Source organism: Stomoxys calcitrans, chromosome 5 (genome assembly GCF_963082655.1).
Source record: "Stomoxys calcitrans chromosome 5, idStoCalc2.1, whole genome shotgun sequence".
NCBI classification, from domain to species: Eukaryota; Metazoa; Arthropoda; class Insecta; order Diptera; family Muscidae; genus Stomoxys; species Stomoxys calcitrans.
In genome coordinates, this window is record NC_081556.1 from 114,616,121 (window position 1) to 114,634,578 (window position 18,458).

Consider the following 18,458-nt stretch of genomic DNA (forward strand, 5'->3'; position numbering starts at 1 on the left):
GTTGCCATCTAGGTAACAAAGCAAAATTGTTGGACTAAAAATCATTTCATGATTTTCACAGGATATTGTAAAGCTTTGGAAACACAGTTGCCTCTTAAAGCATCTCTTCACGAAAAAAGAAAAAAACGTTTGGAATATCTTTACGATTTGTTGTAAGTCCAATAACTCATAAGCCGTTAGAGATGTTCCAGACTTTTCAGCATTTTTTGTAGGGTTTTACAAGATCTATCAATTAAGTCAATCGACCCCTAAATGACTGTTTGGCGAACAATACAATATTTGACATGCTCGAGGTGACAAAAATTTCAAGCTCCATGGATCGGCCTTCTAACTTATTGGAAAAACAAGTAAAAGCTTGCAAAGTACGGCCGTGCCGAATCTTGGGAACCCACCAAAATGGATTCTGCTAAACTATGGGAGCTATATCTAGTTATATACCGAATTGGACAGTACTTGGCGCAGTTGTTGAGAGTCATAACAGAACACCATATGCAAAATTCCAGCCAAATCGGAAAAAAATCGTGGCTTGTAAGGGCTCAAGAAGTCAAATCGGGAGATCGGTTTATATGGGAGCTATATCATGTTCTTGACCGATTTGAACCGTACTGAGCACTGTTGTTGGGAGTCATAACATAATACCATGTACAAAATTTCAGCCAAATCGGATGAAAATTGAGACTTCCAGGGGCTCAGGAAAACAAATCGGAAGATCGGTTTATATGGGAGCTATATCAGCTTGTAGACTGATTTCAACCGTACTTGGCTACGTTGTTGGGAGTCATAACAGAACACTATGTGCAAAACTTCAGCCAAATCGTACAAAAATTGTGACTTCCAAAGGCTCAACAAGTAAAATCGGGAGATCGGTTTATATGGGAGCCATATCAGGTTATAGACCGATTTGAACCTTACTTGGCTCCGTTGGGAGTCATACCAGAATACTATGTGCAAAATTTCAGCTAAATCCGACGAAAATTGAGGCTTCCAGGGACTCAAGAAGTCAAATCGGGAGATCGGTTTATATGAGAGCTATATCAGGTTCTTGACCGATTTGGACCGCACTTGACACAGTTGTTGAAAGTCATAATAAGTAAAATTTAAGTCAAATCGGATGAAAATTGTGGCTTGCATGGGCGCAGGAAGTCAAATCGGGAGATCGATCTACGTGGGAGCTATATCAGGTTCTTTACCGATTTTGACCGTACTTGACGCACATATATATCCGAATATGAACCGATATGGCCTATTTGCAATCCCCAATGACCTACATATGTATAAAATATCTGTGCAACATTTCAAGCGACAAGCTCTACGCGTTCGACCGCTATCGGGATTCCGACAAATCTCATTCATTTTAAGCGAATGCATGTAAACGGAATTGACGCCATACTCTATTAAAATGATAGGAGAGTGGCTATCGGCGGTTACATATGCCCATACCATCATTTGAAATGAAAAACAAGTAAAAAGGCATTACGTTCGGCCGGGCCGATCTTTGGATACCCACCACCTTGGGTATAATCCGGTGAAAAATGCATTATTTATTCCCCATAGCAGCTTTATCGAAATATGGTCCGATTTGGACCAAATCCGGCACGGACATTACCAAGTCATTGTTTCAATTTTGTAGAACAAAATATTGTTTTTTTGGTAGCTATATCCAAATATAGACCGATCTGAACCATATATATAACAGGAATGTCGAAAAGCCTAACATAAATTACTGTGTCAAATTTCAGCGAAATCGGAATATAAATGCGCCTTTTAGGGGGCTAAAACTTTAAATCGAGAGATCGGTAGCTATATCCAAATCTGGGCCTATCTGGAATAAATTGAAGAGGGATGTCGTCACAACTCACTCTCCCACATTTCGGAGACAACGGACAATAATAGCACCGTTTATGGGTCCAAATCCATAAATCGAGATATCAGTCCATATTGCAGCCATATCCAAATCTAAACTGATCTGGGTCAAATGTCAGAAATATGTTAGAGAGTCTAACATAACTTACTGTCCCAAATTTCGGAGAAATCGGACAACAAAAGCGCTTTTTATAGCCTCAAAACCTTCAATCGAGGGATCGTTCTATATGGCAGCTATGTCCAAAACTGGACCGATCTGAGCCAAATTGCAGAAAAACTTCGAGGGGCCTCAGATAACGCACTAACCCAAATTTCGGCTAAATTGGATAATAAATGCTCCTTTTAGGGGCCCAAGACCTTAAATCGAGAGATCGGTCTATGTGGCAGCTATATCCCAATCTAGACCGATCTGGGAAAAATTGAAGAAGGATGTCGAATGCCATAATACAACTCACTCTCCCAAATTTTGGCAAACTCGGATAATAAACGTCGCTTTTATGGGCCTAAGATCTTAAATCGGCGGATCGGTCTATATGGGGGCTATATCAAGATATAGTCCGACATAGCCCATCTTCGAAATGAAGCTACTTATGGACAAAAACAGAATCTGTGCAAAGTTTCAGCTCAATATTTCTATTTTTTAAGATTGTAGCGTGATTTCAACAGACAGACGGCGTAAGGGGGAATGAAATGGCAGACGATTTGACGGTGAAAGCCAGAGGACTGCCGTCAATACTTTGGTTAACCCGAAGCTTTTCGGGTCGACGCATTCCGAGTTAAGGGCGTGTGCGACGAATGCGCATGCAAACACCTGTGGAAAAGCGAAACGGTCGGTAGGACGGCGAAAATCCTATGGGGGAATCCCGATCGTGAGTAGACGAAGTTATTACTGAGAGGAAATAAGAAGGAGGTCAGTATAGCTATTGGTATCATAACGGGACACATAGGACTACGAGCTCACTTATGTAAAAGCGATGCGGCAAGTGATAGCATGTGTAGGGCATGCGAGGAAGATGATGAGACGTTGTAGCATTTCCTTTGTCAGTGCCTTTTTCGAGGTTTTGTTTTAATTTTTAGAGCGCACAACAAGCCGATTACTTAGGTGTATGTCCATAGTGGCATGGGGCGGATTAATATCTGCACCCTCTTTTCAACCTAACCTAACCTAGTCAGAATGAGTTCCAAGTAGCAGTGACCCGACTGAAGAACAACAAGGCAGCAGGAGCCGACGGGTTACGCACTGAACTATTTAAGACCGGAGGCGACACGTTGATAGGGAATATGCATGGGCTTGTCTGCGCAACAGAGGAATAAGTATCCTCCCCATTGCATGCAAGATACTCTCGAATGTACTGTGTGAAAGAACTTTAAATCCACCCTAGACCAGACATTCACACTGCACCAACTCCTGGAAAAGACCCGAGAAGGATAAAAACAACACCTACCATCTCTTTGTTGACTGCAAAGCAAAGCAGTCAAAGGTATTTCAAGCCATGTCTGAGTTTGGTTTCCCTGCAAAATTAATAAAACTCTGCAGGAATTGATCTACAGAAGATCAAGGCGCTTGGAAAGATATTCTACGTTCGGCTTGTGGAACAAATGTTGTATCATAGCCAATTAATGTAAAGTAAGTGCCTTCGAAACTCATGGCGAAAGTTATAGAGCTTTGAAAGACTGGCCGGTCAAATGCAAAGATATTACACGCAATGACACTGCATTCACCACTCAATAAATGCGTGTAAAGCTTGCAATTTATTTTTCTTTAATCCATAGAAACAATCTTTCCTCCTTGTAACTTTTTGAGCAACCCCTTAAAATTTGGTATTAAGCAATGAAACATAAAAGAATTTCTTTAAATTGAAGTCGAAGAATATTTCTATCAATATTAAATTTTTATATGTGTCATAATACAATGTTTCTTTTAAGTTTTATCAAATTTTGCAGTAAAGTGTTTTTGGCTGCGATTTTCCTTCTTAATTTACTTTAGGCTTGTCTAAACACTTTCAGTATTTTTCAGACGAAATACAAAACTTCTCATCTTGAATGAATTCAAACCAAGGGGAAGAGTGTCATTTCAATTTTGTGTTACTTTGTCCTACTCTTGTAGTTGGGGAGGAGAAAAAGTTCTTTGTGTTCATTAAAATCCTAAGAACTTCAAAAATATTCGAAATCTTTTGAATAGGCATTGCAGAAGGAATGCTGCATACCACATTAAATGCTGCCATATAAAAATCTCAAAAAAAACGAAACGTTTCATATAACATAAACAATTTAAAATTTTAATGACAGCTTTATTATAAACAAAGCAACAATACATTTTCACTCAAAACTCAAGCAGAGAACTTAACTGAACTACACTCATCTCTACTCTACTCTCAATTCAATTTGGAATTGAATTGACATTGATATAAAACGGAGAGAAAAAATCATTGCTCTCGACCTCTGACTCTCTTGCTCTCTGTACTCGCATTCGCTTTGACTCCGATAAAATGTCAAACCATAAAAAATTTTGTTTACCGGGTTTATTTGGGGGTGTTTTGTACCGGAAATGCACTTAAATTCGCTTTAAGGGTAAATGAAGTAAAAAAAAAAAACAAACTTAATAAAGCACACATACACACACACACAAACACGTTTTAATATACTTAAAAACTTTAGAGTTGTAAAAAAAATCTACAATGTCGTAGTCATAGTCGAAGATGACGTTAGCGTTGGAGCATAAGCGAATTGTTGTTACATTGACAGGAAGTAACCTTGAACTACTTACGGCGAATGTGCATAGGCAAACGAAGGGACAGACAGAAAGCAACGGGTAGACAGTTATGGTCTTGTGCTATATGCTTACCACCATTATGCCCTCTCATCTGTGACGGTTTGTTAGAGATAACAAAGTTTGCTGGCATGTGAGCGTACATGTGTAAGTGAGTACGCTTGTGTGAATGAGCAAAGTGTGCACCTATGCAAATGTGTGATTATTGAAAACTTTTATGATTGACGCAAAAAAAAACACACACACACACATGTCTAAAAATTCTGAGCAGATACCCTTCTCTTATTTTGACAGTTCTTTATCTTTCGCAAAGGATTTCCCGGTTGTTATTTTTTGTTTGTTTCTCGTTTTCTTTGTAACAACAGAAAAATAGCACAAGGTTGTTCTTACAACGATGTTAACTTGAATTTAGTATTTGAGCATAAGGGTAGTTGCAAAATGCAATCACCAAATGGATAGCAGAGTTAAAAAGGAAGGGGAAACCTACTACCTTGTTCAAGCTTAGAAAAGACAAATGCAGGCAAAAGGGGCACTGCTAGTGGTACTAGGGATGCAATTAGAATATTGGCTGGCAATTTGTCAAACAAATTGGATTTGGGGCTCGCATACAGCAGATATTTTATAGCTACCTCTTTCTGGAAGATCTTACAGCTTCTGCAGAAATCATAACTCTAGTATATCATCATGTTTTCCCATCGGATAGTAGCCTGTAATGATGGACACAATGAGTGAGATTTTTGTTCTAGCCAACGACAAGCTTAGAAAAGACAAATGCAGGCAAAAGGGGAACTGCTAGTGGTACTATGGATGCAATTAGAATATTGACTGGCAAAGTGTCAAACAAATTGGATTCGGGACTCGCATAAAGAAGATGTTCTATAGCTACCTCTTTCTAGAAGACCTTACAGCTTCTGCAGAAATCATAACTCTAGTATATCATCATGTTTTCCCATCGGATTGTAGCCTGTAATGATGGACACAATGAGTGAGATTTTTGTTCTAGCCAACGACAGCAAGGTGGTAGAGCTTTTCAAGTTAAGATTGAGCCACACAGCTCCCAATTTTGTATCCACCGGTAATCTGTTGTAGCTTTGATATGGCGAGTCCTAGTTCATCAGAGTACACTCCAAAGCCAACCTAGTGGTCTAGTCTGGAACGATATGCATAGAAGTTACTTCCAATCTACATTGGGAGCAAGGAGGAGTGCTCCGAGAGCAGCGCTGATTACAATACTTGATCTGAAACCTACTTGTATGTGTAGTCAATTGGCTTGGCTTAAACCCTAGTAAGATAGAGCTGGTGGGAAGGGGAGATAAGGCGAGTTCAGTTAAACGGTCTTTGATGGAGTGGAGCTGCAGCTGCCAGAAATTAAACTAGACAAGAAACGTTGAGGAGAGTATCAAACAGAGGCTGAATGCGCTCTACATATGTCGCATCTCAGTGGGCAGGAGTTGGGGACTTAGTATGGTCCACTGGATTTATACTGCTCTAGTTCGGTGCCACACCTATGGGTGCCTCAAGTGCAACGGACTCTCGAGAAGGTGTGTCGTAGCGGTATGTTGGAGAAGAAGCAGGGTATTGCGGCGATGCATATATCGAAGGCGAAGAGGAGAGTAACAATAGCAGCACTACATGCATTACTCGATCTGAAACGTTTGCACTGTCAGATTGTGTTGGGTTCCGGGCCATCAAGAGGTGGCGGCGAACGAAGCGGCAGACGAGCTGATCAGGTTAGGGCCGCGGTTGGACTCTGGGAGTGCGACGCTGACGGTGAACCTCCTCTTGTTGGCTGTTTGGGATGGAAGATATTCTGACTCGGCAGGATACCTTACTAATTTAGCCAGCATTAGTAAGGGAATAACCACCGCTGAAAATTGTTTTGATGTTCACGCCAGGATTTGAACCCAGGCGTTCGGGTCATATGCGGACATGCTAACCACTGCGCCACTGTGGCCTCTTATCTATCAGATATAGTAGTATACTACTTTTTATGGCTGCCGTTGTACGCTGCGGGGTTGCCAAGGCCCTGTGGCCGAGGTCCTTCGAAATGAGGAGGTCAATTGTTCTCGAGCTGCGGAAACGTGACCTTGGATCGTTGGTGAGTGTCCTGACAGGCCACTGACACACACGGGAGATTGTTATCTGAGGACCCGGAGATTGTTATCTGAGGACTCAAAGACCCTCTAGAGTGTCCAGAGAGATGATATATATACCATTTCTCTATAATCGAGGCGAAGATAGGAAACTTGCATGGAATGAAAGAGGTTTTGAATCGGATATCTGAGACGGCACTTGAGGTCAAGTGCGAAGCATTGCTGCCAGCGACACAGTCTTAGATTTATGGTAAGGCGCTAATACTATCTGGAAGTTCATACTACACAGATGGACCAAGGCCTGGGGCTCTCTACCCTGAATACCCAGGGATTGAAATCTGTTTTAGACTGCCTGACCATAATACGGTCCTACAGGTGGACGTCTAGGTCATCACGGAATGCGTGAGGTGGAGTGGTGCTAACGCGAGAACGTCGAGTGTGAACATCTTTACGGACAGTTAACTGGCCATTAGAGCAAAAAAAAACCAGGACGGTAAGTTTACGAACAGTATTGGAGTCTAAAGAGGTAGTATTGGAGTGTAAGAGGCGGTATTGCAGTGTAAGAGGCTATTACTGAAAGGAAGTAACAAGGAGGTCAATGTAGCTTTCGAGCTCACTTATGCAAAATCTGTGCGGCAGATGATAGCATAAGTAGGGCATATGGACAAGATGATGAGACGTTGGAGCACTTCCCACGTCATTGCCTGGCTTTCGCGGTTAACAGACACCAGCATTTAGGTGAGGACACCATACCAAACAAAAACCAAGTTAAGGGCGTGGCATGGAAAACAATTTGGGATTTAGTAAAAAGCGTGAAATTCCTGACTTAGATTTTCTTTCTCGAGGTTGCAAATGCAAATTTGCCATGTAAATTCCATTCTGTACTGTCCAATTCAATTTTAAGCTCAATGATAAAGGACCTACTTTCTATAGCCCACAGTCCAAACGGCGTGCCACCTCTTTTGGGAGAAATTTTTACATGACAAAGTACCTCACGAATGTCGCCAGCATTAGAAGGCCATAACCACTGCTAAAATTTTTTTCGGATATTTTCGCAAGGATTCGAACCAAAGCTTTTAGCATCATAGACGGATATACTAAGCACTGCGCTACGGTGACCTCCCTTCGAGGTTACTTTTTAGTATTTAGAGCGCACAACAAACCAATTACTGCCTTATGTTTATGTCCATAGCGACATGGGGTGGATTAACATTTGTACCCTCTTTTCAACCTAACCTAATCTAACATCGTCATTCCGTATGTAGGTAATCAAAATAATGATCTAAGATCCAACAAAGCATATATATTCTTGATCGTCTTGTCATTTCAAGTCTTTTTAACCATGGCCGTCCGTTCATCTGCCCGTCCATCCGTCCGTCTATCTGTCTGTTAACAGCACGCTAACTTTGAAAAGTATAAGCCAGTTGCTTCAAATTTTGCACTCATACTTCTTATTGGTGCATATCGATTGGGATTGTAAATAGGCCAAATCGGTCCATGTTTGATATAGCCGCCATATAAACCGATTTCCCTATTTGACTTCTTGAACCTCTGGAAGGTGCAATTATTATCCGATTTGGCTGTTCTTTTATGTTTTCAATGATAAACAACAGATCAAGTATGGTCCGAATCGGTCTAAATTTTGATAAAGACCCCATATAAACCGATCTCCCGATTATACTTCTTGAAATGTTGCGGAAATTTCCCACAATGACAACATGCTTGTTAAGTATGGCCTGCATGGGTCTAGATCCTGATATAGTTTCCATATAAACCGATCTCCCGAACTGAGTCCTGGCGGCTTTAGAGAGTAGAATTATTACCAGATTAGGCTGAAATTTTGTAGAATGGTCCGAATCGGTTCAAAACCTGATATAAGCTCCCCTATAAACCGATATGCCGATTTTATTTCTCGAGCGCGTAATTCTTATCCGATTTGCCTGGAATTTTACACAACGACTTAACCTAAGACCTGCCAGCTACCTGCCATATGGTCTGAAGCGGCCAATAACCCGATATAGCTCCTATATAAACCGATCTCCCAATGTTAATTCTCGAGCCCCGATAGGGCTACCCTGAAATTTTGCTATGGTCAACATCATGAAAACTAAGTATAGTCCGAATCGTATGGCTCCAATTGCATAGAAATTCTTAACCATAATCCTTTTTTGTATGCCTACAAAAAGAGATACCCTCCACCATGCTTTCCATGGTGGAGAATATATATAAGATACGGCCCAGCCGAGCTTAGCACTCTTTTATATCGAATAATCTGTATACATACTACTACTAAATTTCCCATGAACATTCTGCTAAGGAACAGGGGATACTTCTCTCATGTCAATAAGTGCAGTCCGATTAAAGTTTAAGCTCAATAATAAGGGGCCTCCTTTTTATGCCGAGCCCGAACGGCGTGGTAGAGAAGTTTTAACATGGCAGGATACCTCACAAATGTAGCTAGCATTAGAATGGGGATAACCACCGCTGAAAATATTACTAATGTTCACGCCGAGATTTGAACCCAGGCGCTTGGCGTCATAAGCTGACATGCTGACCTGTGCGCCACGGTGGCCTCCGTGAACATACTTTGCAAATTATAAGAAATGTTCCATCTAAGAACTTAGCCGACATAAAGACAAAGGACAATCAGTGCTAAATTTTAGTTCAATATACATGTTTGGGATATAATACCGTGATTGCTAAGCCGACTTTGCATTTTACGACTAAAAAGGATATACATATATACATGTAAACGTATACGGTCAAAAACTTAATAATTACTTTTATCAACCCTTTCTTCCAGCCCAACACATCCAAAAATTTCAAAAATCATCAATGCACCACTTCCGGCGGTTAACAAAAAACCTAAGGGGTAGGTTTTATTCATTTTAAATTTAATTTTGGCATTAGCAAAACAATTACAAACAAAATTACACACATCCTTTTATGCGGACATGCAATGATTAGTAGACACCCTGTTAAATAACTGACAGTAGAATATTCCGAAGAGGGTGAGTGGTATGGTGGTGGGTGAGGGGAGTATATAAAGAAGCCAACCAAAACAATAATAAAGCAAGGGTATTTGGATGCGTAATGTTGCTGCTTGTGGGTGTGTGTGTGTGTGTGTGTGTCTTAGACAACTTCTCTGTGCAATGCAATTCTTATGCATAGCGGGTGTGCTAAACTGTGCTACTCTTGCTGTATGGTGGAGAGCATGCTTTTGTAGTACTCTCGCCATTACAGAGACAAATTGAGAGCAGAAAACGAGTAAGTTTTTGGTTGTGTTATTATTGTTGGATTTTTCCTTGTTCGTTGTTGTTGTTGTTATTTTTACTAAAAGGGGGATGTAAAGAGTAAACAAACTGCTGACTTCCAGGAATAACAAAAACAAAAGTGACACTGGTTAACGCCAAAATTTCAAGGAGACAATAGACGTCAAACGAAGAATAAGTTTCCAAAAAAAAGCCATCTAAGCCCAACCAAAACCCAAAATCTCAAAGGATATCATCTTCATCATTATCATCTTCTTTTTGCCCAAGCTTAGTAATGCTTACCTTGAGATGTTTTTGTATATCTCCTGGAGTTTTTCAAGAACAGAAATCCTGTAATGAACCTTATTTGCAGAGTTCCAATGGGTGATGCGTATTTGACTGTGTGTGTTTGTAAATCGGTTGATGCACACAATCACATATTATTTGAAGACACACACAAGGTATTTTATATTTGTATTGCTGCCTTCTCTGTTGTATTGGTTGTTGTTGTCGTTTTTGTTGCTACACTTCACCAAATTTACTTCAATAGGTGTTGGGATTAATTTTCTTCGATTTCGTTTTTTGCTTAAGTTACGAGTATTTTTTTTATTATTATTCTTTTGTTTAGCTTTGCTGCACTAAATTTTTATTTGTTGATTGAAGAGGAGTGGTCGTGGGGGAAAGTAAAGAGAATATAAAAACAGGCGAATTATGAAATTGTATTACGATTGGGTGAAATGCAGCGTTGCCGTTTGGATATTTTTTTAAAACAAATTCTTGCACATGGATTTAGGAATTTTTATTTCTTTTCAAAGTTAATGATATATAAACACTTTCTAGTCAATGGTCTCCATGTTCAGGTTAACAAAATTTGCAATTATTCCTAGGAAAATTTCAATAAGGAACAGTGAGGATACATCTATCACATCCATGCGTGTGATTCGATTTAAATTAATGCTCAATGATAAGGGACCTTCTTTATATTTCCGAGTGCGAACGATGTGCCGCAGAGTGACACCACTTATAGACAAGTTTTAAACTGGTGATTACCAGACAAATTTCACCAGCACTAGGAAGATATAACCACACTGAAAAAAAAAGATGGAAAACGGGCCGAATCTTATATACCCTCTACCATGAATCAGATTTGTCGAGTTCTTTTCCCGGTATCTCTTTTTAGGCAAACAAAAGATAAAAGAAAAGAATTGCTATGCTATTGGGCTATATTAAGTTATGGTCCGATTCGGACCATAAATGAATTGAATATTGGAGACTATAGTAGAAGTCATTGTGTATATCGGCGAATTCGAATAAGAATTGCGCCCTTTAGGGGCTCAAGAAGTAAAATAGGGAGACCGGTTTATATGGGAGCTGTATCAGGCTATAGACCGATTCAGACCATATTTGACACGTATGTTGAAGGTCATGGGAGAAGCCGTTGTACAAAACTTCAGCCAAATCGGTTAATAATTGTGTCCTCTAGAGGCTCAAGAAGTCAAGATCCCAGATCGGTTTATATGACAGCTATTGTATATTAGGTTACGATTTCAACCATACCTAGAACAGTTGTTGGAATTCATAAGAAAACACCTCATGCAAAATTTCAGCCAAATCGGATGAGGATTGCGACAACTAGCGGCTCAAGAAGTCAAGATCCCAGATCGGTTTATATGGCAACTATATCATGTTATGTACCGATTTGCGCCATACTAAGCACAGTTGTTGGAAGTCATAACAAAACACTTCTTGAAAATTTCAGCCAAATCGGATGAGAATTGCGCCATCTAAAAGCTGAAGAAGTCAAGACGCAAGATCGGTTGATATGCCAGCTATACCAGATTATGAACCGATTTGAACCATACTTAGCACAATTGTTGGGAGTGATACCAAAACACCACGTGCAAATTTTCAATCATCGGTTAACAAATGAGCACCTTATTGCAATATTTCTCAAAATCGGACGAACATATATATGGGAGCTATATCCAAATCCGAACCGATTTTTTCCAATCTCAGTGGGCTTCGTTTCTACGCCAAAAAAATGTGTGTTCCAAATTTGAAGACGATCGGATGAAAATTGCGACGTATAGTTTGTAAACAAATTAACATGGACAGACAAACAGACAGACGGACAGACAGACAGACGGACAGACGGACAGACAGACAGACGGACAGACAGACAGACGGACAGACGGATCGACGGACAGACAGACTGACAAACAGACGAAGAGGCAGACAGACGGACAGACAGATGGACAGACAGACGGACATAGCTAAATCGAATCAGAAAGTGATTCTGAGTCGATCGGTATACTTATCAATGGGTCTATCTCTCTTCCTTCCGGCTATTACAAACAAATGCCCTAAGTTATAATGCCCTGTACCACAGTGGTGGTGTAGGATTTAAATATTTCTCGAGATATAAATGCAAAAACTTCCAGTGTAGCTCTTTGACATTGAACAGCACAATCTCAGCAACAATTCAAAGAATTTCACACCCAAATCCTTTGATACCCGTCTTTTTTTTGTTCAATTTGAAAGCCCAATGTAGGTTTGTGGCAACACTGTTGGCATGTAATTCGATTTTGTTGTTGTTATTGTACTTTTCGATTAATTTGCTTTTATTTTTCTTATGTTTGGTTGTGTTTATTTTGACCAATATTTTGACGATTTAGTCGTTTTAGCCGTTGTTGTTGTTATTGTTGCTATTATGGGTGGTGGTGTTGCGTATTTTCTTTATAATAATTTGGTTGTTGTTGTTGTGGTTTCTTTATATTATTTGCTACATTATTATTGGCGACGACAACGACTGACTTAACGAGTACACCGAAGGCAAACAGCCTGGCAGCAGAGAGGCAAAGCAGACAAGGCAAGGCGGCATTAAAAATAATTTCTTCAAAATAAAAATTTTCGAACATTTTTTTTTTTTTTTTTTTGATATCTTCTATGCGGATGTGTGTACGTACAACGTCTCTTTATCTCAACGTTTTGCGGTTATTTTTAAAAATTGAAAAACCAAATTATACATAGGCGAAAGGCAGGACAGACAGAATGGTGGGGGGGGGACATGCATGTAGACACACGGACAGACGGACAATTGTACCCATAATAAATATTTTCACTTGTTTCATCATTCGGCGTTGCATAGGTTTTTGCCTAACAGATTCAACAACCAATAAAGTGAAAAGCATCACACAAAATTATTGCCCAACATCATGGATGAACCATAGAAAATATAGAGTACAGGAAAAGCGAGAGAGAGGGTGTGGGACGCCACAAAATATTTAACATTGCCAAAATTACTAAGCATTAGGCGACCAGGCCAGTAAGTCAATTAGACCACCAGCCAGATAGCCAGATTCGTGTGATGGTCCCAGCATTCATAATCATATTCAACATGGGCATCACCATAATGACCACCATCAACATCATCATTTTGATTTTATTTTTGAAGCTTTAGCAGCAAAATAACATAAATTTTCCTCACTATATGCTTTAGAGGATTTTATTTTTAGACTCCCCTTATTTTTATTCTTTGGTGCTTAGCAAAGGTAGCCTTTATCTCACGAACTGATCCGCATCTCCATACATAAAAAAACAGAAAATTTGTATGGCTTGCCAAGTAATACTTGTTTTACTCCACAAACTTGCCCAAGAAAATCCAGCCGCCTAGGCCTTGTTTGGAACCACACATACATATATTGTGACCGTCGTCTGCTGTCTTTACTACTTTCAACAGAATTTGTTGTATTTTTTTTTCCTATAAATTTCTTTTAGCTTTTTTCATATTTTCACTTTAATGTATATATACACACAGACACACGCACACCTACATTGATATATATATATATATAAGTTTGAAGGGGGGTATTCTAAACGTAGCTCGCCGCCACCACCTTCACTAAAAACCGACCGACCGTCTTTTGTGTACAAAACAAAAAAAAACAACACAATCTGAAAATTCTCTTTTGTTTCTTTAGCGGCAAATATACGTTTGAGGCAGCCCTCTATTCGTTTTGAATTCGACGTCCGTTCTCGTCTCAATGAGTTTGACAACTGACAACGAAGAAGAAGGAACCAAAAACCATCAACAACGGAAACACTCGCACTTCTCTAAAAGCCTTTTGTTATTTTTTTGTTGTTTGGATTTTATGTTTGAGTGAACTTTCTGGCCACATTTGGTATAGTGTGTGTGCGTGTGTGTGTATGGACATCATTGCACGTTGTTTTGTAAGGCACTAGTTGGAGCTCTGAGAACAAGTACACAGCAAGAGCGAGAGAGGAAGAGAGCGGTAGTGAGTATTTAACGGTAAAAATTGCGCATGTCAGCAGAAATGCTAAAAGGCGCATTCACACAAACACCTCTACAGCCATGTTGTTTTGATTGATAACATCACAGGGTGGTTAAGCGAATGCAACAAAACCGTTATTCAAGGAAATGTTTAAAAATTAGAAAATTATCAAACAGTGGTGGAAAAAATAATAGCGGCAACAGTTGCTAAGAACAATATAAAACAAAAATAGTAAGAAAACTTATCATGGGGTTCACAATACGTTCCATGGTTTTGAGTAGAAAGGACGTAAGGCTTATGGGTCTGTAAGCCTTTGTTGCCGTATAAATACCACCCTTGCCTCCTGCCAGGATTTCGGAGTATATGCAAGTCCCAGGCACGCTTTGAAAATGTTGGTCAAACAAGGCGCCAGATAGTCTTTCAGCAGTAACGCCGGAAATATTCCATCAGGTCCGGGTGACTTAAATGGTTTGAAGCTCCTCAAGGATTCCTTCACCACAAATTCCGTAATTATAGACCTGTGATTAACGTCATTATTCCAAGATTCCGGTGTCTCCGTGAGTCCCTTCGTATCCTGTGGAATATAGGTTTTCATCAAAAGCCTCAACATGTCCCCCGTCATGTCTCTGCTCTCACTCCTATGTCGTCTACTAAAGTTTCAGTGTGGACATGGGTTTTTGAGAGAAACTTGGCGGCATCATTAACGCTCTCACCTGTTCGCAGAAAAGCTTCAATGTGTAATACACATCCCAATAAACTTCTGCTTTTTTACAATGTGCTCTGTTTAAAAGTCTGCGGTTTTCTTTCCCAATATTGCGAATCTCCCCAGTCTATCAGGGTTTTTCTTGGGCTGATTTTCTTTCCCGTAGAGGACAACTATCTTCCAAGGACCCCAGTCGTAATCCTGTTGACATTTTCATCAATGTCTTCTATGCTTGGACAATCAAAATTATCTTGCCCAAATCTTCTTCTGAGTAGCCTTCCGAATTTTGTCCAGTTGGTTTTCAACTTATTCCGGAAGCTTATCGGATTCGGCGCTGGCCGTGCTATTCTAAACCTAATGTAGCGATGGTCAGAGAAAGAGTGTTTCATGGAGACCTTCCAATCCTGAACCTCATCGATCAGAATTTCTGAACATATCGTCACATCTAATTCCTCCTCCCTAATCCTATTAACGAAGGTAGCGGTGTTACCCATATTAAGTGTTATTAGGTCGTTAGTATTCAAGAACTCTGCCAGGGCTTGGCCCCGCTTATTAGTGTTGGTACTGCCCCACGAAATGTGGTGAGAGTTTGCATCGCACCCTATTAGTACCTCGTTTCCTGTCGCCAGCATTAAAAGGGAAACATTTTTATGAATCGTTGAACATTCGGCCTCATAGAAGGACATGCTAACCTCTAAGCCTTGGTGGCCTCCGCGGTGAAAGAATGTTCATGTGAAAATTTCCAAATTTGTGAAATATTTAGGTGGTCATTGTATAGCGTGGACCTATGTTGTCCCCTCTACGCTCCAAGGGATTGTAATACTGCCTTACACAACTTGTCGAGGCTCCCTCAATCTAAATTCTACTTTTGACAAATTTTGATATTTATAATTGTTCATGTAATTTTCAATCAATTGCTTCCCATTTGTTGTAATTTATCATCTTGATGGCAAAATTGCTCACCAATTGTCCCAACATTGCAACTTAAACCTTTGCAGATACCTACAGTTATTAACTAAACGTTCGTGGAAACCTAACAGTCATTATAAAAATCCATTTGGGGGAAAAAATGTTGAAATTAATTTTTATATTCTCATGGCTTTGCCTTCGGTCACCAAATAGTTATGGCAAATCTTTAAACTCTCTGGTGGATAGTGCAATTTTGGACTCTCAACATTTGGAGTTTACCCAATTGGCCTTGAATGTGACCAAACGTTATATCGGGCCTCGCACAAATACTTTAGTCATCATGGAGCTATGCACATTTTTTTGCCGCAAGGAGAAGTGGATACACCAGGCCATGCTGGAAATGTTTTTGCAAAACATCGAAACTAATTTCAATGTACAGCTGGATTTTGAAAGACCCGATGAAAGGCCTTGGGATTATAATTTATTTTTGGTCGATTCTTTTAGGGCTTTTGAGTTAAGTTTTGGCAACCAATCCCATTGCGGCCATTTATTAACAATTTTCTCTCTTTTTCCCCTACAGACAGTCACTTGATTCAATTCCTCCCACCGATAAGGAAAGAGAATATTATTTTTTTATTCTACTAACTTGGACCTTGCCAGATCGTGATACATTAGAGCATCAAATTATAATTATATTTGAAAACTGTAAACGTTTGAATGTCAGAAATGTGGTGTTAATGCACAACTACTACTATGACAGCTTCATTGCTTTCTACACTTATGAAGCCTATAGTCCTTATTATTGTCGTAACGAAATTGTTCCAGAGATTATAAATCGCTATGAAAATGGTAAATTGGCAAATGATATTCTTTTTCCAAAACGCTCACAAAATTTTCATGGCTGTGCGTTAACTGTAAGTGCTCATCTCATAGAACCTCTAATGACTTTCGCGGGGGATATTCATAATAAGCTGCATGTACAGGAGCTGCATCGTGTGGGTGGCATTGAAGGTGACATTTTAAAGTTGGTTGCGGAAACAATGAATTTGCATTTGAAATTTCGTTTTCCACGAAAACCCAATGAGCATAGAATGTATGCGAATGCAAGCAAGTCCTTTAAAGATGTAAGTAAGATGACAAGTAAAAACGTATATTCGGCAGTGCCGAACCTTGCATTCACGCCCCATATTAGCGCCTGAACCAACTAAACTGATTTTCCCATGAACATTCCATTTACGAACAGATTATTATTATCTCATGTCAATGAGTGCAGTCCGATTAATGTTTAAGCTCAATGATAAGGACCCTTCTCTTTCATGCCGAGTCTGAACGGCGTTCCGCATAGCGACACCACTTGTTAGAGAAGTTTTAACATGGCAGGAAACCTCACAAATGTAGCCAACATTAGTAAGGGAATAAACACAGTTTTAAAAATTTTTCTGATGTTCGCGCCGGGATTTGAACCCAGGTGCTTGGCGTCATATGCGGACATGCTAACCTCTGCGCTACGGTGACCTCCCCTTGAAACGACTAGGGTCTCCAAATTTTGCATAATTATTGGAAACCATCTCCACATTCACTAAGTCAAGTTTCGTGTAGATATTCTTATCCGTTCAAATGTTATAGAATTATTCTAGGGATTTTTCGACTGTGGGACATGTCACCCAAAACTTCTTGAACCAAGTTATATGAAAATTTTAATTTTTGCCACCTGTTTCCTCTGTTCGCGCCACAGTGTGTCGAGTTCATCCCGTCCCATCGACAAGTCTCAAGAGACATGTTCGAAAGATTACTCGGATTGTAGAAGAACCAGCTCTCCAGAAAGGAGGCCTACGTTTCTGCAGGCCCGGAACATATCACAATTTGTAGGTATTTTGTTCCGATTTTAAGTAGTATATCTTGAAAACTAGTTAAAAATGTGTCATTTTTCATTTTGCCTATAGAAGGATATACTTAATCCTCGATAGTATCCTCCTCATCAAGGCAAATCCTGTAGAAGTCATTGTGCGGTATTCCCATGCGCGCCACCATGCGGCCTATGGTGTAGTGACCGGTTATGACCCCTGTTAAGGTACTACTGGACTTCTTATCGAACGCCAGTAACTCCTTCGTCCTTCTTCGGTCGATGACAAGTCAGAGCGCCCTAGCAGTCCGACAACCATCCACCGAGTCTCATCTTGCCACCGACGCCGCTCTGGCCATTTCTTCGCCTGTGTTCCGTAGCTCGACAAATGGCACGTAGGCAAGACCAGTGACTGGTTCACCAGGCGCAGACGAACTCCTCCTAGCGCATTCATCCGCTCATGTCCAAGAACCCAAGTCAGCGTCACATAGTGGACTTGGAGAATTTCCAGGGACTCCTAACAATCCGCCACGCACCCCAACCACACCGTCCTTGATCCCAAAATCTTGAGACCTTGGATTAGACCCCCAATCTAGTTCCTGACTCTATCTTGGAGCCATCAGTTAAGATCGAGGTCTCATCCTTTTCAAACACAGCATTCGCCCTCCATTCATCCCTGCCAGGGAAATGAATCCGGAATGCTTTTATCCCAGTCGGTACCGGTGCCAGGTAGT

General features: G+C 40.2%; 1 protein-coding gene across 5 annotated transcripts in view; it reads right to left on the reverse strand.

Moving 5' to 3' along the window:
• Positions 1-14,041, reverse strand: part of LOC106090874 (MAGUK p55 subfamily member 7) — an 89,027-nt gene extending 74,986 nt beyond the window's left edge. The window contains exons 1-2 of one of the 5 annotated variants that reach the window (XM_059369650.1): positions 13,811-14,041; positions 10,281-10,615 (exon numbers count right to left, since the gene is read on the reverse strand). The gene's annotated coding sequence lies outside the window, so the exon portion shown is untranslated. Of the gene's footprint in view, positions 1-10,280; positions 10,871-13,806 lie in introns of those variants that run through there. The other 4 variants (XM_059369651.1, XM_059369652.1, XM_059369653.1 and 1 more) reach the window with 4 other exon arrangements.
• Positions 14,042-18,458: the final 4,417 nt, after the last annotated feature.